We start from the raw sequence: 24,930 nt of genomic DNA, 5'->3' as shown, positions 1-24,930 counted from the left end.
TAAAATTTTTAACCTAAAAAACATTTTTTCTGCAAAATTTCCTTATTCATACCTACTATTTTTCTTGTTTTGAAAAATTGTGACACTTGTAGATTCTACTACGAATAAAATCCTGTCATGTGGGTTTCAAAGTATATTGCTGGCTTCTCTACCCTGCTAACAGCACTTCGATGATGGATCGACCGGTCCAGTGGTTTACTCGCTACTGCGCAAATGAATGAATCGACACCTTTGCGTGCCGATAATTGATTGTTGAAAAACAATCGATGCGTTAGTGCTGAGAAGTTGTATTTTATGAGCCAAAAAACCAGATTCATTCACCTAGCGATGATGGTGCTGCCTCATTTGTAAAATTCAATAACAACTTAGCGTCAGCTTGATTGACCATCCGTATTTTTTGCTACCGTGCACGCACCCAACTTTGCGCAGCTCCTAACTGCGCATTTTGCGGTTATTTTTGTAATAGAATGCGTTTAAATTGAATTTCGAAATATAATTATAACTTGTCAGCACAATATACATGTTATCATAACAGTGCATGCGTTTTTTCGCTGTTAAATGACACATTTTTCATTTTAGTAGTCGAAACTTGTACTGAAAACAGTGAAAATGACCAAAATGGCGTGTTCTTAGCACAAATGACAAGTGACGGTCTACCCGAAAAACTGTATTTTTTGTAAATTTTTACAATCGCTGACAACTGATTACACATGGACCCAATAATTATAATATTGTTGAAGCCATCTCATGAGAATTTGGTTTGTTATTTACATTTTTTGTTAAAATATATGATGCGCAATGTTAGGAACAATTTTTCAATACAGTGTACCTAATTTTGCGCACAACTCGTATTTCTTCGATATTTTCAACATTTATGATATACCTCGTCGGAATAGGGTTTACGTAAAAAAGAACTTTTGTTAGCTGTGGCCAATGTACATAAATAAGTCTGTACATACACCAACAGACGTGAAAACATACTAAGTATGTCGAAATGGAATGAACATGATTTGTAATAGTAGTATTAGCTGAAAAAATAAAATTTGGATGAAAAATTGTATGATAGACGCTTGCATCGTGTTGGAAATTTTCCAAGTTATGTGCGCAAAGTTAGGCATATAATAAGGGGTCTGCTTTGAAGTTCAATTTACTATTTATTTCAAATTTTTGTTCCAAATTTAGTTCTCAAACAATAATATGATAATAATACTACAGCATGGAACCTATTTCAGGCAAATAGCTGCTTTCTGTAAGTTTTACGAGTTGATTCAATTTTGCATTTCCTTAACTGCGCAAAGTATGGTGCGTGCACGGTAGTACATTTTGAATAAATCAGCTTTTCTTGTGCACAGTGGACCGACAGATGCTTAGTGCGAGGGACTTACACTCATCTTCAATGTTTACACAAGTGTACTAATGATTGCAATTGTTGGGGTCATACTGGCCGTCAACTACCATGGCAAAATTGCAAAATGGTAAGAGGAAAGAAATATGTTATAGATATTGATCTACTGCAAGCCAAATAGGAATACCCCTGTACTTACCCCATGGCTTGTACAAACTACATTTTCTGCTGTCCGACCAAGAAATGCTATTCGGCCAAATGTCCTGTTTGACAAAACGATCTTTTCGACTGTAGAACCGATTCAGCCCGGTCGGGGCGACATTTATTGTCGAATTACCTGTTCAGCCGTTCCGCCAGATAACAAGATGTCAAATTCTGGTCAAAAATGGCCTATTTTGTGAAACGGCATATATCGTCGAATGTTTGGCCTTGGTCATGAAATTGGTTGGACCAAACGACTTTGTCGGCCAAAAAACAATTTCAGCGATATGGTTTGTTCGACCAAATGTCATTTTCGAACGTAAGACCCGTTCGGCCCAAGTGACCTGTTCACTCAAACGATTAAACTATTGTTAAATGATTTTATTTATTTATCATCAGACTAAGGCCGGAGTGGCCTGTGCTGCACATAAAAGACTTCTCCATTCAGCTCGGTTCATGGCTGCACTTCGCCAACCACGCAGTCTGCGGAGGGTCCGCAAGTCGTCCTCCACCTGATCGATCCACCTTGCCCGCTGTGCACCTCGCCTTCTTGTTCCCGTCGGATCGTTGTCGAGAACCATTTTCACCGGATTACTGTCCGACATTCTGGCTACGTGCCCGGCCCACCGCAGTCTTACGATTTTCGCGGTGTGAACGATGGATGGTTCTCCCAACAGCTGATGCAACTCGTGGTTCATTCGCCTCCTCCACGTACCGTCCGCCATCTGCACCCCACCATAGATGGTACGCAACACTTTCCTTTCGAAAACTCCCAGTGAGCGTTGGTCCTCCACGAGCATCGTCCAAGTCTCGTGTCCGTAGAGAACTACCGGTCTAATAAGCGTTTTGTAGATAGTCAGTTTGGTACGGCGGCGAACTCTATTCGATCGGAGCGTCTTGCGGAGTCAAAGTACGTACGATTTCCAGCCACTATGCGTCTCCGAATTTCTCTGCTGGTATCGTTATCGGCGGTCACCAGTGAGCCCAAGTACACGAATTCTTCAACCACCTCGATTTCGTCACCACCGATAGAAACTCGTGGTGGGTGGCTCACATTGACCTCTCTTGAGCCTCTTCCTATCATGTACTTCGTCTTCGACGTGTTGATGACTAGTCCAATCCGTTTAGCTTCGCTTTTCAGTCTGATGTAGGCTTCCTCCATCCTCTCAAATTTACGTGCCATGATATCAATGTCGTCGGCGAAACCAAATAACTGGACGGACTTCGTGAAAATCGTACCACTCGTGTCAATCCCTGCCCTTCGTATTACTCCCTCCAAAGCGATGTTGAATAGCAGACACGAAAGACCATCACCTTGCCGTAACCCTCTACGGGTTTCGAAGGGACTCGAGAATGCCCCTGAAACTCGAACTACGCACATCACCCGATCCATCGTCGCCTTGATCAACCGTATCAGTTTATCCGGAAATCCGTTTTCGTGCATTAGCTGCCATAGCTGGTCCCGATCGATTGTATCATATGCGGCTTTGAAGTCGATAAATAGATGATGTGTGGGCACGTTGTATTCGCGGCATTTCTGCAATACCTGACGTATGGCGAACACCTGGTCTGTGGTAGAGCGTTCACCCATAAATCCCGCCTGGTACTGCCCACGAACTCTCTTGCAATTGGTGTTAGTCGACGGCATAAAATTTGGGAGAGTACCTTGTAGGCGGCGTTCAGCAATGTGATTGCGCGGTAGTTGCTACAATCCAGCTTATCGCCTTTTTTGTAGATGGGACACACGACACCTTCCATCCACTCCTGCGGCAGAACCTCATCCTCTCAAACCTTGGTAATCACCCAATGCAGCGCTCTAGCCAGTGCCTCACCACCGTGTTTAAACAGCTCTCCTGGTAGTTGGTCAACTCCAGGGGCTTTGTTGTTTTTCAGCCGGCCGATCTCCTCCTGGATTTCCTGGAGATTCGGAGCCGGAATTCACATGTCCTGCGCGCGTGCTCCTAGGTTCATTACAATACCGCCACGGTTGTCTTCCATATCGCCATTCAGGTGCTCTTCGTAGTGCTGCCGCCACCTTTGGATCACCTCACGCTCGTTCGTAAGAAGGTTCCCGTTTATGTCCTTACACATATCGGGCTGTGGCACGTGACCCTTACGTGAACAGTTCAACTTCTCATAGAACTTTCGTGCGTTATTAGCGCGGTACAGTTCCTCCGTCTCTTCACGATCTCGATCTTCCTGCTGGCGCTTTTTCCTCCGGAAAATCGAGTTTTGTCTGTTCCGCGCCCGTTTGTATCGTGCCTCGCTCGCCCTAATGCGGTGTTGCAGCAATCTCGCCCATGCTGCATTCTTCTCCTCAACTAACTGCTCACATTCGCCGTCATACCAGTCGTTTCTCTGATCCGGAGCCACCGTGCCTAGTGCAGCGGTTGCGGTGCTTCCAATGGCGGATCGAATATCTCTCCAGCCATCTTCAAGAGATGCTGCGCCTAGCTGCTCTTCCGTTGGGAGTGCCACTTCCAGCTGCTGCGCGTAGTCTTGGGCTAGTCTACCGTCTTGTAGCCGCCCAATGTTAAGCCGCGGCGGACGACTCCGACGCGTGTTGATCACCGTCGAGAGTTTTGAGCGCAGACATACTGCGACGAGGTAGTGGTCGGATTCAATATTCGCAGTGCGGTAAGTGCGTACGTTCGTGATGTCGGAGAAGAATTTACCGTTGATTAGAACGTGGTCGATTTGGTTTTCCGTTACTTGATTAGGTGATTTCCATGTGGCCTTGTGGATATTCTTACGGGGGAAGAAAGTGCTTCGGACTACCATTCCGCGGGAGGCTGCAAAGTTTATGCATCGTTGGCCGTTGTCGTTCGATACGGTATGCAGACTATCCGGTCCGATGACCGGTCTATACATTTCCTCCCTTCCTACCTGAGCGTTCATGTCACCGATGACGATTTTGACGTCCCGCAGTGGGCATCCATCGTATGTCTGCTCCAGCTCCGCATAGAACGCTTCTTTCTCGTCGTCGGATCTCCCTTCGTGTGGGCAGTGCACGTTGATGATGCTATAGTTGAAGAAACGGCCTTTTATCCTCAGCTTGCACATCCTTGCGTTGATTGGCTGCCACCCAATCACGCGTTGGCGCATATTTCCCAGTACTATGAAGCCGGTTCCCAGCTCGTTGGTGGTGCCACAGCTTTGGTAGAAGGTAGCCGCTCGATGCCCGCTTTTCCACACTTTCTGTCCTGTCCAGCAGATTTCCTGCAGCGCTACCTGCGCAAACCTCCTGTCTCGTCGGAGGGCCGTCGTGTCAGGGCTGTTTAGCGTCCCACCTAACACCAGGACTTGGGCTTGTGCGCTTTGAGCGGCACACGGTCGCTTTGGCGGAGCCTACTTGCGGATACATGCAGCTTTTTATAGAGGTTAACAGGGCCCACTGTCAAACCCCACCACATCCTAGGCAGGCGCCACAACTCGCAGATGGCCTGGGGAGGGATCGTCAAGCCCTTGGACATAGTCCCTGCTGGCCCCGATGTGCTTTACTACAGGTGTGGGCCAAACCCTAAAGTAGTATTTGTGCACCGAAAATTCTCTCTTTTGAGAGAGAAACTCTCAGCTGGGCTGCCGAAGATGGCCGAAGGCGACCGAATGTGACGTCACGTCTGGTATACTCAGTACAATTTTTATAACAGACGTGACGTTTCACTCCGCCCGCCCACTGTGGGTGGCAATGTTTACATTATTTTTTCGACTAATACAGACTTAGAGGACTTTGGCCCACACCTTTAGTAAAGCACATCGGTCGGCGCTGCTGCTGTTCCCTCGCTGAACCACTGCATGAGTGATAAATTTCTTCCCCATTGTTGCCAATTCCTTTTGTTCTCCGTTTACAGCAAATTCTAAAGCAATTGTAAACTGCATAATGATGAAATAATTTTGGCGACACTGACAGTGTCATTCTGGCCGACTGAATTGGGCAATGTTCTCTCTCAGAGAGTGCTACCACGTGCTTTTTTAACGGAAAACACTTCCCTCAGGCCAGGCCTTAAAAATAGGATTAGAAACTTAGCATAAGAATCAGTCTGTAAAATTGTTTTTAACATTCGAGAAAAAGAGAAATAAATTAATTTCCAAAACTTTCCGTAAAAATTGAGCCGAAGAATTTTCCGCTAAAATTCACAGATTGTTTTTTTTTTCGAAATTCTAAAAATATTTCAGTTGAAATCCCTATAAATTTTTGTTTATGAGGTTTCATCACCGCGAGAAACTTATTGATTGATTTTCATTGGCTTTTTTTTTATCGGTGAGATCGAACTACCTAAGCTCAAAGTGGAAGGGAGCATGTTTGTAAAGCACGATGAAGCACAGAATTGAAAGTTATCGCAAGCGAGCGACAAGTATGAAATTGAATAGAAGTTGAAACGTAAGCAGAGGGCCATTGAAGAACAACACGAAATTGAAATCGCTGTTATTTTACCTAACGTCCACCCAGGAACGGCTTGGCTGATAGTGTGTGAACTATCTTACCAAGACAGGCCAATGAAAATCAATCAATAAATTTTTCGAGAAAATATGGAAGAATTCTCCGTAGAAATTATGGAGAATTTAAGTGCACATTCCGGAAAATTTTTCGAGTAAATTTTGAAGAATTTGCCACGAAAATTTAAAAAAATCGAATCACATCTTGTGGAAAATCTAAAATATTTCGTATGAAATTTATGAAGAATTTTTCGCAGACATTACCGAGTATTTTCCATTGAAATCTGAAGAATTTCTCGACGAAACCAAATCTTTGAATGGAGAAGGGCCGTTTGGCAGAAAGTCATTTGGCTGAAGGCCACAAGGTCGACAGTTGTTTGGTCGATTATGTGACTTGGCCGAAAGCCAATTGGTCGAAATTTCATTTGGCTGAACTTGATATACGGCCGAAAGTTTTGTTTGTCTAAACTATTCTTCTGCCGAAAAAGTCATTTGCCCGAATCGGTCAAACGGGTCGATCTTTTTGACAATAAGGCATTTTATGAGACAGATCGAAACAGCTATTTTTCTCGTGTTTATCTACTTTGGTAATTAGTGGGAGCTCGTTTGTTTGGTACTTTCGGGCTGAACATGCCGTAAAACGTGTCGTATTCGGCTAAATGCCAATCGACCAAGTGACATTCGAATGACTTTCAGTCAAACGATGGAAAAAGCCATATGGCCGAAAGTTGTTTAGCCGAATATGTTATTTGGCCGTACAAACCATTAGACTGAAACTCAATCAATTGGTCATTTGGTCAAAAAAAATCGTTTGGACGAATAGGTCATCTGCCTTAAAATCACATAGAAAAGACGTTGGAGCTGTACTTTGATGTGATAACTTTTTAATGTTCATTTTGAAGTAATTTGGAATGTCGCCGTATCCCCGTGCAGAATCAGAACTAGCGTCATAAAAACATGCCACTGTGCACTAGTGTCGTTTCGAATGCCAGAGTACACCAGCGCCATCTTGTTGTCAAAATGAGATTGTGACTTGCAATGTCGACGTCGATGACGTTGATTGTTTACATATGTTTTGCAAGAAATTTTGTTAGGACCTCCATGTCTGTTTTCTGTGTTAAAATGCCGTTTGGCAGAAAGAGCCATTTGGCTGAAATGGACATATTTACTACCGAAAAGTCGTCGTTCGGTTGAACTGGTCCTTTGGCCGAAAAAAGTTGTTTCGCAGAAAGAACCACTGTCGTAACTGATTAGAAAGGACCATTTGACTGAAAATGTTGTTTGGCCGAACGGGTCGACATTTTTGGCCATATTACCCGTTCAGCAACTAACATTTTCGGCCGTAGACCAAATGAACATTTCGGCCAAACGGCATTTTCGGCTACATGACCTATTCGACCAAACGACCTGTTGAGGCAAATTGCTTTTTCGGCCAAATTACCAGTTCGGCCGTATGTCGCTTTTGGCCAAATGACATTTTCGGTCATACTGTTTTCGACCTATTAACCATTTCGGCTTAAGGTGATTCGGGGAAGCACTACACACCGTGTTATTTTTCCTATCTTTTGTCTCTTTCTAGCATTATCACCTCGTAACTTTGGAGCGACGTATTTCGGTTTTCAGTTGTTTGATGTAACTGTAAATGTATCAGCATGTAGATTGCGAGTAAGCACGCGCCGCTGATACTTTTTCAAAATCATATTTGTTGTACAAAACAAATTAAGCATTCAATGATGAAAATGATGACGATTTGATGATTGTTCGTGCTTCCCGTATCCCGTTCAATTTGCCAAATGACTTTCGGCCATATGATTCTTCCTCTTTTTGAACAATTTCCCGTGGAATTTCCGAAGATTTTTTAATGGACAATACAAATAATTTCCCGTAATTCCTTAAAATTTCCTCCAATAATTAAAAAAATACCTATGGAACTTCCAGAAATTTTCCTTCAAATTTCTGCACAACTTTTCGTTGAAATCCAAAGAATTTCTTCCATATTTTGAACAATTTCTCCCGAAAGCTCCAAAAACTTCCTGTGTAATATCCGTAGAATCTTTCTCGAAAATTCCGAAAAGTTTCATGTAAAAGTTCCAAAGAGATTTCCGTGAAAACTTGTAAGAGTTGCTCGCAGATATTGCAAAGAATTTTAGGTGGTAATTCCGAAGAACAACCCGCGGAAATTCTAAATAATTTTTCGTAAAATTTTGGAGCCATTTTCCGTCGAAATTCTATAAAAGTTTCTTATAGGGGAACAGACGGCTTTGGCAGGTTTTGTTCTATTATTGGCAGGGGGGTTTTTGTCGACCGAATTTTATGAAATTTGGCCACAATATTCTTTGATATGCAAAGAATGTTTGGGCCAAATTTGAGCATAATCAGTCATAAAAAAACCCCTGCCAATAATAGAACAAAACCTGCCAAAGCCGTCATTACTCCTAAATCTCAAAAATTTTCATTTAGGTATTCCAAACAATTTTTTTCTGGGAATTACTGAAAGCTTTCATTGGAATTTCCAAAGAATTTTTCGGGAAATTTCGGATAATTGCTAATGGAAATTTGAAAGAATTTCCAAAAAAATCCAAATGAATATTTTAGAAAATTTAGAGGAAGCTTCTGAGAAAGCTTATTATATTTTTCCGGCGAAATACAAATGATTTTCCTGTTAGTGTACTCGTCTAAAGAAGCAATAGTAATAAAAAAAAAAGAAACTCCACGCCTATTTACGATCTCGCCGCTGGCTAAAATGTCTTTCGACGTGACGCTGAAAACGCCGCTGCGGCCGCACGATGGAGTAGCTAGAACAAATGGTTAACCAAAAAGCCATTCTGTTTTTGCGAACTTTTGCATGGTATTAAATTTTTAGAATATTCTTTATTATTATCTCCATTGTGTGTCATTGAAATTTTAACATTTCTTCCTTGTTAGTATTAATGACAACCTATCAAAAATAATGTTAATTTAATGATTTTTAGCGTGCCGTAAGACAAAGATAAGTTACCACTGCTGACAAATCCAAACAACACATACAGGGGTTAGGCAAAATGATTGAGATAGGCAAAATTTGGCCCAAATTCAAATCCTTATAACTTTTTGAAAAATTGATGAAATTGGACAAAACCGGAAGCATTCGACGGCAAATTTAGTCAAGATTTAGGAACATGTGCGGTCACGAATACTGGCCACCGGACACCGGAGATGTTCCGGATTTTCGGAGGCCATGTCAAAAACACATTTTTTCTGCCGCTCGTATTTTTGTGTGGTTTTAAGTTACATCGATAAACATTATTTTCCTAGAAACTAGATCTTATTGAAAATTGAATGCGGGCTGTTGCGCTAAGATCCGTTGAAAAACAGCCGAGATATGGCTATTTCAGTAAACCTGGTTCCGGATACTATGGTCAATTATGTGTATCCTTCCAATCACGTATATATTATCCGGTACCATATCAATATTGGTATCAAACTTCAAGATTTTTCATGGAGATGCTTCAGGAAGCATATGCAGGACGATCAGTTGCCCTGACCACTCTGTAGTAGGTTCTCGGTGCCCGGGGGAAGTGGCCAATTTGAAAAACGTTCAAAACCCTATCAATATGGGTATCAAACTTCAAGATTTTTCATGGAGATGCTTCAGGAAGCATTTTAATTATGGTCAGTTGCTCTGACCACTCTGTAGTAGGTTCCAGGTACCCCGGGGGAAGTGGCCAATTTGAAAAACGTTCAGAACCCTATCAATATGGGTATCAAACTTCAAGATTTTTCGAGGTGATACTTTTAAATGCATTTTAGAACCAGCAGCTGTCATGACCACTCTGTAGTAGGTTCCAGGTGTCCTGGGGAAATGGCCAATTTGCAAAATGTTCGAAACCATATCAATATGGGTATCAAACTTCAAGATTTTTCATGGAGATGCTTCAGGAAGCATATTCAGGATGATCAGTTGCCCTGACCACTCTGTAGTAGGTTCCAGGTGCCCCGGGGGAAGTGGCCAATTTGAAAAACGTTCAGAACCCTATCAATATGGGTATCAAACTTCAAGATTTTTCATGAAGATGCTTCAGGAAGCATATTCAGGACGATCAGTTGCCCTGACCACTCTGTGGTAGGTTCCATGTGCCCCGGGGGAAGTGGCCAATTTGAAAAACGTTCAGAACCCAATCAATATGGGTATCAAACTTCAAGATTTTTCGAGGTGATACTTTTAAATGCATTTTAGAACCAGCAGCTGTCATGACCACTCTGTAGTAGGTTCCAGGTGTCCTGGGGAAATGGCCAATTTGCAAAATGTTCGAAACCATATCAATATGGGTATCAAACTTCAAGATTTTTCATGGAGATGCTTCAGGAAGCATATTCAGGATGATCAGTTGCCCTGACCACTCTGTAGTAGGTTCCAAGTGCCCCGGGGGAAGTGGCCAATTTGAAAAACGTTCAGAACCCTATCAATATGGGTATCAAACTTCAAGATTTTTCATGAAGATGCTTCAGGAAGCATATTCAGGACGATCAGTTGCCCTGACCACTCTGTGGTAGGTTCCATGTGCCCCGGGGGAAGTGGCCAATTTGAAAAACGTTCAGAACCCAATCAATATGGGTATCAAACTTCAAGATTTTTCGAGGTGATACTTTTAAATGCATTTTAGAACCAGCAGCTGTCATGACCACTCTGTAGTAGGTTCCAGGTGTCCTGGGGAAATGGCCAATTTGCAAAATGTTCGAAACCATATCAATATGGGTATCAAACTTCAAGATTTTTCATGGAGATGCTTCTGGAAGCATATTCAGGATGATCAGTTGCCCTGACCACTCTGTAGTAGGTTCCAGGTGCCCGGGGGAAGTGGCCAATTTGAAAAACGTTCAGAACCCTATCAATATGGGTATCAAACTTCAAGATTTTTCATGAAGATGCTTCAGAAAGCATATTCAGGAAGATCAGTTGCCCTGATCATTCTGTAGTAGGTTCAAGGTGCCCCGGGGGAAGTGGCCAATTTGAAAAACGTTCAGAACCCTATCAATATGGGTATCAAACTTCAAGATTTTTCATGGAGATGCTTCAGAAAGCATATTCAGGACGATCAGTTTCCCTGGCCACTCTGTAGTAGGTTCCATGTGCCCCGGGGGAAGTGGCCAATTGGAAAAACGTTCAGAGCCCTATCAATATGGATACCGAACTTCAAGATTTTTCGAGGTGATACCTTTAAATGCATTTTAGAACCAGCAGCTGTCCTGACCACTCTGTAGTAGGTTCAAGGTGTCCTGGGGAAGTGGCCAATTTGCAAAATGTTGGAAACCATATCAAAATGAGCATCAAAGTTCAAGGTTTTTCATGGAGATGCAACTGATCGTCCTGAATATGCTTCCTGAAGCATCTCCATGAAAAATCTTGAAGTTTGATACCCATATTGATATGGTTTTGAACGTTTTTCAAATTGGCCACTTCGGGGGCACATGGAACCTACTACAGAGTGGTCAGGGCAACTGATTGTCCTGAATATGCTTCCTGAAGCAGCTCCATGAAAATCTTGAAGTTTGATACCCATATTGATATGGTTTCGAACATTTTGCAATTGGCCATTTCCCCAGGACACCTGGAACCTACTACAGAGTGGTCATGACAGCTGCTGGTTCTAAAATGCCTTTAGAAGTATTTCCTCGAAAATCTTGAAGTTTGATACCCATATTGATAGGGTTCTGAACGTTTTTCAAATTGGCCACTTCAGGGCACCTGGAACCTACTACAGAGTGGTCAGGGCAACTGATCGTCCTGAATATGCCTCCTGAAGCATCTCCCTGAAAAATCTTGAAGTTTTATACCCCTATTGATAGGGTTCTGAAACGTTTTCAAATTGGCCACTTCCCCCGGGGCACATGGAACCTACTACAGAGTGGTCAGGGCAACTGATTGTCCTGAATATGCTTCCTGAAGCAGCTCCATGAAAAATCTTGAAGTTTGATACCCATATTGATATGGTTTCGAACATTTTGCAAATTGGCCATTTCCCCAGGACACCTGGAACCTACTACAGAGTGGTCATGACAGCTGCTGGTTCTAAAATGCATTTAAAAGTATCACCTCGAAAAATCTTGAAGTTTGATACCCATATTGATAGGGTTCTGAACGTTTTTCAAATTGGCCACTTCCCCCGGGGCACCTGGAACCTACTACAGAGTGGTCAGGGCAACTGATCGTCCTGCATATGCTTCCTGAAGCATCTCCATGAAAATCTTGAAGTTTGATACCAATATTGATATGGTACCGGATAATATATACGTGATTGGAAGGATACACATAATTGACCATAGTATCCGAAACCAGGTTTACTGAAATGGCCATATCTCGGCTGTTTTTCAACGGATCTTAGCGCAACAGCCCGCATTCAATTTTCAATAAGATCTAGTTTCTAGGAAAATAATGTTTATCGATGAAACTTCAAACCACACAAAAATACGAGCGGCAGAAAAAATGTGTTTTTGACATGGCCTCCGAAAATCCGGAACATCTCCGGTGTCCGGTGGCCAGTATTCGTGATCGCACATGTTCCTAAATCTTGACTAAATTTGCCGTCGAATGCTTCCGGTTTTGTCCAATTTCATAAATTTTTCAAAAAGTTATAAGGATTTGAATTTGGGCCAAATTTTGCCTATCTCAATCATTTTGCCTAACCCCTGTATAATGTTAGGTTTATAGTACACAAAACATTATTCAAGCACTGCCCTTGGGCCTCCATAAGTTGAAATTGATTATATTTAATATTTAGACATATTTTTATAAACATGAATAACATGCAGTTTTTGAAATTTTTTAACAAACTTCATTATTAAAAAAGTAGAAGTACTCTCTCGTATTCCGCTACGAGATTGCATATACATGAAAATATAGGCTTTCATCTTTCTATTGCATGTTAAAGATCATCCGCACTCAACCGCAAACGAATTTACGAGTAATCGTCACCGAAAAAAGCCAATCAATTTCGATTAATTCAAAATAGGTTGTTGTCATACTTTCCGCCATTATTTTCAACTGCTTTTCTGCATGGCTGAAAATTTCAGCAGATAACTTTTTTAAGTTTTCGAGGCATTTGACGCATAGATAGGTTTGAATACAATAGTAACATACTCTGTTTTTTGTTATTCATTCGTTCATTTGGTAGGCTTAAATGCTGTGGGACGTTACGGAGCCGATTAAAAAAAAAACTTTTTAATACAATTTTAGCGTTAGGTTAGCTCAGATAATAATGTTAGTTAGGGAATCTGCTTCTCATTTAAATTTCTACATAGCATTGCGCAGGCTTCATTATCTTTCGTCTCCTCCCCACTAATCGATCTAATGAAAAATCAAAATATCAATTGTATTGAATTTGGGGATGGCATCGACAACAGATATTTAAATCTCGATATAAATTAAATACATTGTAGTTGATATTATGTATAGAAGTAGAAGCATAGACATAATCACCCATATTCTTGTTTACGGACGAATGATACTTTCGAACGAATGCGATTCGATCGAACAGTTTCTCCATTTGATTTTGCTGGCGTAAACGGGAATGCGCATCAACTTTCGATCGAATGAGCGTTCGAACGTAAACAAGAATAAGGGTAAATATGTGGTAGGGGTTAAAATGGGCAGGTGCTACTTCAAGCTAAATAGTAACGATTCGAATAAGCAGTCTACTTGGATTTAAGTGAAGTAACCACTTGAGGCAACCTTGTAATTAGGACCAAAACAATAAATTAAATAATAGAAAGAAACATTTCATCTACAAAAATAAACAATTCCATGTTTTTGTAAACAAGATAATCAAGCAGAAAGTCTATGAACGACCAATAAGAGTGCAAAAACAATAGCCAGACTTTTGTTTAATCAATTTCGACGTTTCCGATGCTACTGATGTTATGCGTGAGTAATCAATGTTGAATGTACGTTCTGGGAAGCTTTCGCTGCTAAAAATATCATAAACCTGGTAAAAAGGAACTGAAAAGGTAATGTTTTGTTTTGAAGCGCTTAATGTTTACCTTTCTAATAGGCCCTTATCAAATGCTACGCGAGATTTTCAATTTTTCACGTTTCCCACGCGAATTGAGGACAAAACCAAGTAAACAAATGAACTGTCGTGGAACTGTCGCTTCTATATCAGTTTATGATAATATTATTTAATTTTTTATATCAAGAAAGGTAATTTATTACTGGTAGGTAAATTTGCTCCTGTAAAAATGTTCGAAAATTGACTGTCACTATATTTTTTTTGGCTTCATAGATGCAAAACCTACCAAAAAACGCCAAAATATAATTTTGGCCAGGATTTTGGTCTAGTTACCCCTTGGTGGACCGGCTAAAATTATGACAAACGCCGCCCAAAATGTCGTTCGGCCAAACTGGACCTTTTGGTCCAGCAAATGACATTTTCGGCTGTTTTCGGCCAAATGAAATTTTTAAGCCAAATGGCCCATTCTGTCAAACGACCATTTCGACCAAAGGACCAGTTCCGCGGAACAACCTGTTAGGGCAAATAGATTTTCCTACCGAATTACCAGTATTCTCCCAATGATCGCATATTTGAATCAATCGACAAAAGTAGGCATGGGAAAAATGGAACGATGAAGTTCGTGATATGCGTAAGAATGCAAATCTACAGTGGCGCGCGTAACCTCACTTTTTCCCTGTGCACTGACCCAAAAAATTAAAATTTTGATATTCAAATGGAAAAAATAATTACCAGAGTCGGTTAAACTAATCAAAATCTAGTAGTTCTATGCGTTTCCGCACACAAATTCCTTAAATTTACGTCCAGTGCACAGGTAGATTGAGGTTAGGAAAACGCCACTGCAAATCTCTATGGGTTTTATAAAAACTCCCAAAAAATGAACGCACACTTATTCAGTTGAAATCTTTCGTAGAAACATTTTCATTAATTCTCGGATACTTATTCAAAGATTCATACGTCGATTTGTCCAATCTGATGGCACTCCCACGTAAACTATTTTTCAAGACATATAGAAGGAGGCTTCGGCTACATGTTGAGTTTTTTTGAACTAACTTTCTGATTTCTGGTCAGCTTAAAGATAATGTTACAAATATGCGATCATGGGCAGTTCGGATGCATGTCGCATTGGGCCATATGTCGTTTTCGACCTAATAATCGCTTCGGCCAAATATTCAATTTGCCAAAGGGATTCGGCTAGATGTCTTTTGGCTTAATGTGTTATTCGTCCTGAAGGCTTTCCATCGAATGACTTTCGGCCAGATGATTCTTCCCTTCATGAAAAAATCTGGCCAATTTTCAATAAGAAAGTGTTGGATGCAACTTGTTATGAGAAATTTGGTTAAGGATAAGTGCCTTAAAGATGAATGATTTTTGTTTGTTTGCATAGATACACACATAGACAGACATCATTTCAATTCGCCAAGCTGAGTCGATTGGTATATAACATTAAGGATCTCTGGACATTATATCAAAGCTATATTTTTGGTTTGACCCTTTTCGTTACATATTGATGCAAAACTGCACAAGAAAGGCAAAATGGTAACAATTCTCTCTGAAGCTTTGTTGTTCTGGAAGCGTTTTTTCCTCTTATTACAGTAAAGCAAAGCCCATATAGATCCATAGCCAAAACAAACCGGAACAAACAGAGCGTAAATCAATCGTGGAAAATTCATGAATCACAACCCTCTACTCACTGGTTTTCATACTGCCCCACAACTGTTGCAACCAGATTGGAATAAAACCAGAGTGCTCCATTTTCGGAACGGAAAGGGATGGTGTTATCGATCGCCACTTCCACATTCTTGAACCCACTGACAAGGCGGACGCCTAACGACAAACGATCGATAGAATCGGTACAATTCAATTAACATCTGTCCGGCGGAGAGACACCTTCACATTCGCCGGAGTAAACCTAATATGATCCCGGATAAAAAATTACAGTACCTCGTATGGCATAATCCATTGAAGTACAATAGATTGTATGGTAAACAAAATAATCTATTGTACGTTTATTGTAGTTTTTTCGCGGTCATAAAAATCTTTTATTGTGCTTACTTTAAATGCACAATAAATTTAACTGTTGCCAATACATTCTATCTTGTTTTTATTGTTCGCTTATGTTTTGTATTGCTCATCCCAAAACTAAATATATTATACAAGTATTCTAACTAAGTGATCAGAAAATCCATCTTGAAGAAAAAATTATATAATTTTTAAACATTTAATTTGTTTATTGTATTAAAGAAAAAACAATTGAATACAATAGAGTAACAAAAGGTTTAATTATTAAATGAAAAAAAAAGTTTTATCGATTTTTAAATAAATACTTCTTATTTCAGGTCTTGAAATATTCATGTTATGGCCAGGTTGAATTAAAAATATAAAAAGGAACGAAAACTTTTGCATATCATTTTACTCGGAGATTGGCTGGATTTATTTGAGCGTGTACGTTTTGTTTATGATTAGTGGAATGAAAAAATGAAATTGATGTTGTGGTACAGGAAGTGTCCCTTCATTACGGATTCTGCGAGTGGGCAAGCGGCGGATCATAGGCGGCTGTATCGTGGTGAGTATCTATAATGGTAACATCATAGTACCGGACGATTTCGATGCGAGAGAACTTTTTAAAGTACCTTTAGGAAGAGGTTCTTAATTTCCACCGCCGAAACAGTTCGGAACATTTTTGTTAACATGTATCCTTGTTCCTTTTCAGAAGGAAGTTTATGGTAAGACCACATAAGACTGAATATCGTTCGGCAGCTATTATTGGCCTATCTTACAAATTAGATACAATAATAACTGATACAGGTAACTTTTCCTTTTTCTCGAAGTACTTTTTATAAGAAAACTGACATGCTTTTATAATTTACATTTTTACAGGTTCACACATAAACGACTAACTTCGATTCACCCACTCAAGAAAAAACAAGTTGTATATAAGTCATATAGGAGACACATCAAGCTCCCTTTCCTGGTGGCTGAAATTACACCGTGCTCAGCGAGTATAGTGAGGTGCATCATCGGCGCATTTGATTTTAACGTCAATGCATCAGTGACTAACAATAATGACACACTGGTGGTATTCGTACCATGGTACAAGTTGTACCACTAGTGTGTCACCTTGTACCATGCTGGTACAACGTGGAAAACCATGGTACAATATGTACTAAGGTATATAACCGTGGTACTTGTACCACCAGTGTGTCTTTAGTATAAGAAGCAGCAAAGCGCCAAACAACAATACTAACACATTAAATTTTGGATTGAATGAAAACTAATTTGAAATCGAACAAAAACTGAATTAAAACAAAATTTAAATTGAATTCAAATGAAATTCAAATATAATTAAAATAAATTGGAATTAAATTCAAAATTAAATTAAAATTATTGTTGAATCACATTGAATTGATATTAAAGTAAAATTAAGTTCAAACTGATTGAACATTAAGCCTATACTAAAATACAATAAAATTGAAATCGTATAGATAAAATAAATTGTAGGACATAAAGTTGTATTGTATTTTTATTGTAATATTAGAGTGAAATGTATTCTAAATTTCATTATATTTCTTCTGTAAAACAATAAAAAAAAGTGTGAGAAAACATTTAGCATACATTATTTTCTATTGTTTTGTCCCTCTAAATCGTCCCATTGGAGAACCGTTAAATCAATTGTTTTGCTCTGAAAAATGTATGGAAAATTTTCGATTTTTTTATTGTAAAGATACATAACAACCCCCCTTTTTATTGTAAAAGTTCCATTTACCATTCATTTTATAGTGGAAAACCATTATTTCCTATGTGATTTAATTGTTAAAATTCCATTATATTTAATGGTAAATCCTTTGTTTTAGATGGTGTTGTTACAGCAAAATTTATGATATTTTAATTATATTTTTTATCCGGGATAATATGTATGAAGTAAGTAATCAAACGCGTGCAACACGACTGACCGACTTTGATGACAAAGTGCGGCGCGATTTCTTATTTGTATTCCGTACATCCAGAACACACCCTTGCCGTCGTTTGTGAGTACTCCTCATCATGGTCCCACACCGGCATCGAACCGGAATCGAACAAGAAAACGTGATTGTGTGTCGACTATCATGCAAACGTACCTATCCAATAACAGTAGTTCTCTTCTCTTTTGTTTTCAGTCAGCAGCACCAGCAGAAGAACCAGAGCTCATCACATGTTGTCGATGGTGGTTAGTCGGATCCTGCGCTGTTCGCGTCCAACATCGTACGATATGATACGATTCGATAGGAAGGTCGGCCGCCACCCGATATGGTATGGTATTATGCACTTTTTTTTTGTCTCGATTAATAGTCCGAATAAACCAGTATTATTTATCACCAAATTTGAAATGTTTACTAAAGAGGGTAGTTCGATTTTAGCACAAATTCAAAAGTTGATCTGCACTGTATAGTTTTTGTTTACAGTTTAATCAAAAACTTCGCCTTAAATGTTAGGTTTACACTTCAACGATAGGATAAACTAGATCAGCAACTGTTATTGGCACTCGTTTTTCACCTTCAATTTAAACAATAAATATTCGATATTAGTAAAAAACGACTGTCTTTCAAAACTTCTCAGCGACGATTGTCAGTCGGGAATGCATCGGAATGCAATCCAAGCTGTTGCACTTCCTAGGTTCTGTCTCTACATGTCTTTGTGGAGCTACAAGCCGTTGTGCACTTGGTGGAGATTGGAGAGAAGATCGAACGATACAGTCGGGGATTCCCGTTAAATCGGATGAGAAAATCACAGTTCGAGTAAACCAACCACGTTTTTTCAAGGTTTGGTAGATTGAGTGGCGATAGAAGACGTACTGTGATATAATGAGAGTTAAAAGAGAGCCATGTTACCCAAGAGCAATGGAATATTCTAAAACTTCGAAACGAGGTGACGGGAAAAATTAGGTCAAATGCATTCCCATTCAATCGGCACGCCGGTAGAACAGTGTGGCCAGTATAAAACTAATTATAAAGAAATGAGGCAAAGCAAATTAACTGAAAATTTGATACAACAATTATTTTAAGCTTTTAGTGGAACGTAAGTCAAGTGGCCAAGTCAAGTAAGGTCGAGTCAAGTACGAGACACTGAAGACGGCTTACTGTTGAGGTCGAAATACGTACCTGTCAAAGGTACAATAAAGTAGGGGAATTAAATGGAATAGTACAAACTCGTCTTATGACAAGTGAAAATTTGAGATGACATTCATTTAAAAATTTGTACTGTATCTTTTTGATAGCGTAACAAAATAAGAAAGGCATCACGTACTACACTGAGCGAAATAAAAATAGCACCACCATGTTTTTTTACTAATATTTTCGGATAAACTTGATGGTAGTTTTAGTTTAGTTTTAGTTATTCTGTTTCATCCTGGGCAAAGGCACAATTTTGTGATCAGCTTGAATGCTGCCAAAGTCTCAGAACTTGAATGCAAGGTGTTTACTCATCTATAAAAACAAAATTCCCTAATTTTTCAAGGTGCTCTACATTAATTTCCAGGTAAAAACAAACGAGCCATATATAGATTTCTGTAGCAAAGAACAATTCAAACTAGTAAATATTGCGAAAAAGTTTTCAAAAGAATTTATTGATGGCGAACATGTGAATTTTTTTTCTTGTAAATAATTTAAGAAATTCTTTAGGAAATTGGGAAAACCTACAGAAATTGCTTCAGCCATTCAATCAAAAATTCCTTCAGGAATTTCTTCAAAAACTCCTCCAGGCATTCCTTCAAAACTTTCTTCTCTTCTCGAAGTAATCGAAAAATCTTCCAGAAATTAATTCCGAAATTCCTTCAAAGAGGGAATTCTAAGAATTGTTTTGAAATTTCCCTCGGGGATTCCTTCGAACCTTCCTGCAGAATTTCTTCAGGAGCTTCTTGTCAAATTTCTTGAGATAACTCCACGAAAATATCTTCTTAAAATACTTTGGAAGATTCCTACAGTTCAGATATTCTTTCAAAATGTCTTAAGAAAACCTTAGAAAACTTCTTATTCGTTTCGGAAATTTGCTCGGGAATTTCTATGGAAATCCCTTCAGAACTTTCTCCTTTAGGAGTTTCTTTTAAAATTAAATTTCTTAAATTTAACATCTGGCTTGCTTGGGCCTGGCAGCCACAGCACCACTTCTAAGTGTCAAATTTCTTCTAGACATTTCATTGAACCTTGGGAAATTCCTTTAAAATTTCTATAAATTTTTATTTTCAAAATTCTTTCGGGAATCTATTCAGAAATTTATTTGGAAATTCATTTTGGTATCCCTTTTAGGAAATCTTTCAAGAAGAGCTTTAGTTATTCTTTTGAAAATTCGTTTAGGAATTTCTTAGGAAAATCCATTCGGAATTCTTTCACAAATTCTTTTAGCCAAAATTCTTCACAAATCCCATTAGATTTTTTGCGAAAATCCCTTCAGTTTCTCCTTTAGGAATTCCTTAAAAAACCCTTCAGGAATTCTTTCGAGGACTCATCTTGGAAATGCCTCCAGGAATATTTTAAAAAATTACGCTTATAATTCGTATTGGCACTCCTCTAGTGATTCCATTGGAAAATCCTCCAGGAATTCTTTAGAAAATTTCACCAGAAATTCCTTCGGAAGGAATTGCTTTGAAAAATCCTGAGTAATTTTGTGTTTTTCAATACATTCCTGCTTGCTTTGTAAATTCTCAAAAGAAGCAATCCCTAATACGCGAACGCGTAAATTTCCGAAATCGAGGTGGTAGAAGAATTTGTGTACTTGGGCTCACTGGTGTCTGCCGAAAATAATACAGAGAAATTCGGAGAAGCATAGTGGCTTGAAATCCTACGTACATTGGACTCCGCAAAACGCTCCGATCGAATAGAGTTTGCCGCCGTACCAAACTGACTATCTACAAAACGCTCATTAGACCGTTAGTCCTCTACGGACACGAGACCTGGACGATGATCGTGGAGGACCAACGCGCACTTGGAGTTTTCGAAAGGACAGTGCTGCGTACCATCTATGGTGGGGTGCAGATGGCGGACGGTACGTGGAGGAGGCGAATGAACCACGAGTTGTATCAGCTGTTGGGAGAACCATCCATCGTTCACACCGCGAAAATCGGAAGACTGCGGTGGGCCGGGCACGTAGCCAGAATGTGAGATCGTTACGACAGGCACAAGAAGTCGAGGTGCGCAGGCGGGCCAGGTGGATCGATCAGGTGGAAGATGACTTGCTGACCCTTCGTAGACTGCGTGGTTGGCAACGTGTAGCCATGCACCGAGCCGAATGGAGAAGACTCTTATATACCGCACAGGCCACTTCGGCCTTAGTCTGAATAAATAAAATAATGGACTGTGCAAATTGAGGATGAAGATCAAATCCCATGCTTTCATCCATTTGTTTCCTGTTCCGATTGCACTATCATCATGTAAAAAAATTGTGGAAAAAGTTCCTTCAGAAATTTCTTGAAAAATTCATCCAGAAGTTCCAACGGAAAATCCTTCCAAACTTTATTTGTAAATACTTCAAGGAATTCTTTTGTAAATTCATTCAGAAATTTCTTCAGGCATTCTATCAGAAATTCTTTCAAAATTTTCTTCAAGAATTCCATTAGAAATTCCTTTATTTATTCTAAACCGCTCCAAAAATTTACTTCTCCGGAAATTTGTTCGGAAATTAACTTCTTGAGGAATTCTTCCGTAAATTCATTTAGAAATGGCTTCAGAAATTGATTGAAATTCTTTCATACTAAAACATAAGGAATTCTTACGTTAAGGATTTCTTTTCAAAATTCCTTTTCTTGGAAATTATTTCTGGAATTTCTCGGGAATAATGGGTGCCATCGAAGCTGAACGTAGCCTGCAACAAAGTGGGGCAATGGTCCACTAAGAAATAAGAATAGTCCTTGGTTCCTTGATCTCGAACACATGTCCCTTGAACATCAATTTTTGAAAGATGATGATGTAAGCCTGTAATCATATACCGAACCCCACTTGAATAATTTCCTCTTGTTTTCCATCTCAATGTCTGTCGTTAATCCCTTCCGTATGTCTTCTTCTCATTGTTGTCTCCGAAGAAAAAGTTTATTCCGTTACAGATTTGAAACATCATCAATAATGTCAACTACATGAACATCAGCATCGTAATTGTTTTCCTGCTGTATTATTGTATAGCCTAATTTCGACCAAACCGCGAGTCTTCCGGTTCCCAAAACTAGCATTATTGTATAAGAATTATGAAAAATTGTATTAAAAACATGGTTTTGGCTCCGTAACGATTTAATCAATCCATTAGAACAGGTCCAATGTAAAATAAAGACACAGATTCAAGCAAAGATCATAATGGGATCAGAAGGTACAAATTGCACTGAGGAAAACAGTTCAACTAAAATAGCTTCCGGTAGTATTAAAAACTTCCTTCGGCAAAGAAAAAATACAACCACACAGCACATAGCGTTCTGTGGCCATAATGAATACATCTTGACTGTGGCGGTTTCCCGGTCACCCTATCACCGGCGGTGAACCTGCTTCATCGAGCAAAACCGTCAGTGTGCTATTCTTTGTAAACAAAAAGCACGTAAATTATAAACAGAAAATAAAGTTCGATTTATTTGTTAAATCCGTGGAAACCAACCACTTAATTCGTGTTCCGTTCCCACAATTGGTGACCCCGACGTGATCTGCGCTTTCGTTACATATCGGGAACCAGTACTGGAAAAGGTCGTGATTGTCATAAGACAGAGAGCAAAGTGCCTTTCTCTATTTCAGGCGACCAAATGAAAGAATCGTGGGTTCTTTGATCAATTTCGCATGAAAGGCAGTCATGAAAGGATGTTGTGATTTATTTTAAAATTAATATTTCTAAATTATTTTAATACAAGACAAAATTTTCAAAACGACTTATCTGCTTTTGTAAACAAAGATTCAAACGACGATTTGACGAATCTGATAGCACTTTCACGCAAACCAACACCATCAACAGATAGCGGAAACCTTCACCTACCTATTGGTGGTGTTGGTTTGCGTGGGAGAGCTCTCAGATTCGTTAAATCGTCGTTTGAATCTTTGTTTACAAAAACAGATAAGTCGTTTTGAAAATTTTGTCTTGAATAGATATATGCAAAGAATAGTGATTAGCCGATAAATTAATCATATTCCTTTAATTCACCGGGTTGAAAGTGGTAATAAACACAAAAATAAAGCAGATATTGCACACTTTCATGCACTGTCACGGAACAAATATTTTTTGAGATTTTTATAGCATGCCATTCATCCTTCGCGTTTCTATAGATATTGAAAGGGGCAGATATGTAAACATTGCGTGACATCTCTAATTAAAAATGAGAAATTCCAGTACTGTCGGGAACATCGTACGAATTCGCGAAGTCGAAGCAAAATTCTTCACACAAACAATGACAGTTCTTTATGGGTTTTTACAGTAGAGCAACAGAGAGGAGGAGATGGCGGCCATGTTTCACTCAAACTCTGACAGATAGCAATTTAAAAAGTCTCGCGACGCATTTTTCTAACCTCAACATGAACGTCGGGTCGTAAATCCGCCTGCAGGAGGTCGAAATTAACAAGACGGAGATGAGTTGGCAGCCGCCGTGTCCTTAAAGTTGCAAGATTTCTGGAAAAATGATCCGAGCATGCGGTTTGCACAGGCGGAAGCTCAATTCCACCTGACCAGGATCACGCAGGACGAGACCAAGTTTCGGCACATCGTCGCTAGGATTGACCAAAGTGTTATCAACCACATTTCGAATCTGGTCAACTCACCACCACATTGAGCAACTGCTGAGATCAAGCGATTTAGGTGATCTCCGGCCGTCACATCTTCTCGCTCACATGCAGGAAATCGCTACCGGCTTGAATGTGAATGATAGCATCATGAAGACATTGTTTCTGCAACGCATACCAAGCCACTAGATAGAAGCGCTGACGGCCGAAATTCGTCGGATGAAAACCAGACCTACTCGAAGCCGAATCAGCTCGTCATCCAGACCAAAAATTCAAGGAGAGCAAACGATTTGCTGGTACCATCGCAAATACGGTGATCGTGCTGAGCACTACCCCTGCAGCTTCAATCACCAACAAAACTAGACTGATGCCCCTTTGAGACGGCGCAGGTGGGCGGTGATATTGGAAGTCGACGTCTTGTTAATTTTGATAAACCAGCAGTGCCAGATACCAGATTCCTCATCGACACGGGCTCGTACGTACGATACATGACCTGCATCACAAAGCGATAAGCACAGAGGAACTATTCCTTTCTCAATACATGATGCCAATGGGACAAAACTCAACACTTACTCCAGCAAATATATTTTAGACGATGTTGGACTCCGCCACCGCTTCACAAGGCCTTTTATTGTGGCCGATGTAAGCGGAGCTATCGTCGGAGCGGATCTTCTCGCTCATTTCGGACTACTAGTGGACTTGGACTACTAGATCATGACCTCTTGGACGATTATCGAGAAATTTTAGTTCCATCATCGATTCGACAGGAAGTGAAGCACGATGTCACCCATTATTGTGTATCCGGAATAAATTTATACCGCTTTTTATACCGAAGTTGCATTTTTCTCCAGATACATGCAACTTTCCCAACTTCGGAAGTAGTGCGCTGGATTCCCCTAAAGATGCGCTAAACAACGCATCCATTAGTTTGACAGATAAAACTTCGGAAGAAAGTTCGGTTCGGAAGTCCGGACTTCCGAATTCTAAGTTGGTGCTACGCCGACAATATATCGTTACCAGCGGACCGCCGGTCGCATCGACATTCCGTCGAATGCATCCCGAATGAGAAAAGGTGGCCCACGATGAGTTTTAAACCATGTGCGAAATGGATATTTGTCGGCCATTCTGCAGCAGTTGGATAAGCCCTCTTCACTGCGTGCCAAAGAAGAACGGTGAATGGCGCTTTGTCGGCTCAATAAGGTCACAGTTCCAGACAGATATCCGGTTCCTCACGTCCATCATTTGCTTA

At 39.9% G+C, this 24,930-nt stretch overlaps 1 protein-coding gene and 1 long non-coding RNA gene across 4 annotated transcripts in view; one reads left to right on the top strand and one right to left on the bottom strand.

Moving 5' to 3' along the window:
* Positions 1 to 24,930, bottom strand: part of LOC134203564 (long-chain-fatty-acid--CoA ligase 4-like) — a 157,036-nt gene that overhangs the window by 117,777 nt on the left and 14,329 nt on the right. The window contains exon 1 of one of the 3 annotated variants that reach the window (XM_062678416.1): positions 18,087 to 18,554. The exons of the other annotated variants lie outside the window; for them this stretch is intronic. The gene's annotated coding sequence lies outside the window, so the exon portion shown is untranslated. Of the gene's footprint in view, positions 1 to 18,086; positions 18,555 to 24,930 lie in introns of those variants that run through there. 3 annotated transcript variants of the gene reach the window in all.
* On the top strand, positions 16,345 to 17,566 carry LOC134203565 (uncharacterized). Its single transcript, XR_009977645.1, has 3 exons — positions 16,345 to 16,534; positions 16,682 to 16,776; positions 16,849 to 17,566. It is a non-coding gene; the product is annotated as an uncharacterized LOC134203565 (long non-coding RNA).

This window comes from Armigeres subalbatus, unplaced genomic scaffold (assembly GCF_024139115.2).
Source record: "Armigeres subalbatus isolate Guangzhou_Male unplaced genomic scaffold, GZ_Asu_2 Contig1974, whole genome shotgun sequence".
NCBI classification, from domain to species: Eukaryota; Metazoa; Arthropoda; class Insecta; order Diptera; family Culicidae; genus Armigeres; species Armigeres subalbatus.
This window is presented reverse-complemented; position numbering and strand designations above follow the sequence as displayed.